The 541-nt window shown below is 60.1% G+C and overlaps 1 protein-coding gene across 2 annotated transcripts in view; it reads right to left on the bottom strand.

Moving 5' to 3' along the window:
- Positions 1–541, bottom strand: part of TTLL7 (tubulin tyrosine ligase-like family member 7) — a 139,748-nt gene extending 139,207 nt beyond the window's left edge. For both annotated transcript variants that reach the window (XM_005865700.2, XM_014539248.1), the window contains exon 1: positions 486–541. The gene's annotated coding sequence lies outside the window, so the exon portion shown is untranslated. The remainder of the gene's footprint in view (positions 1–485) is intronic.

The following is a 541-nucleotide window of genomic DNA, read 5'->3' as shown; positions in this document are numbered from 1 at the left end:
TGTGTTGTAAAATGAAGTGGATGATGGCATGAATTAGACATCCAATGGGGCAAGAAGCAGAGAAACAGGTCTTCACAATGGCCCTAGACTTCACTCGCTTGTGTGAAAAAGACACTAATCTGACACACTTTGAAGTCTGCAGGGCAAACGCAGGGAGGTTTGTGCCAGGGTGTGGGGAAAGGATGGAATTTCAGAACAAGCCTGCCGGGAGCCTCCTGGTTCACCCCACCCGACCCTGCCCGCCCGGTCTTTCAACTGGAGCCTCGAAACAGCAATTGACCTCCACCCCATCGTCCCCCATTATGCCCGAACCTCTGGGCACCGATGGTGCTGAATCATTAGCACCCGCAGCAGCAGCGCCCTGTTCTGCGGCTCCCGCGAGGGCCAGGGTCCCCAGAGCAGTGACCTCCCCGGGTGGGGACCGAGACCTCCGGGTCCAGGGTACGTGGAAGGGGTCGGGGAGGATCGGGACACCAGGTACTCACCAGGGTGCGGAAAGCCCAGCCCAGGTCCTCGCCTCCCCCCGGCAGGGGGCCCCTCT

This window comes from Myotis brandtii, unplaced genomic scaffold (genome assembly GCF_000412655.1).
Source record: "Myotis brandtii unplaced genomic scaffold, ASM41265v1 scaffold21, whole genome shotgun sequence".
Classification (NCBI taxonomy): domain Eukaryota; kingdom Metazoa; phylum Chordata; class Mammalia; order Chiroptera; family Vespertilionidae; genus Myotis; species Myotis brandtii.
Note: the sequence above shows the minus strand (reverse complement) of the source record. Positions and strands in the feature narration are given on the sequence as shown.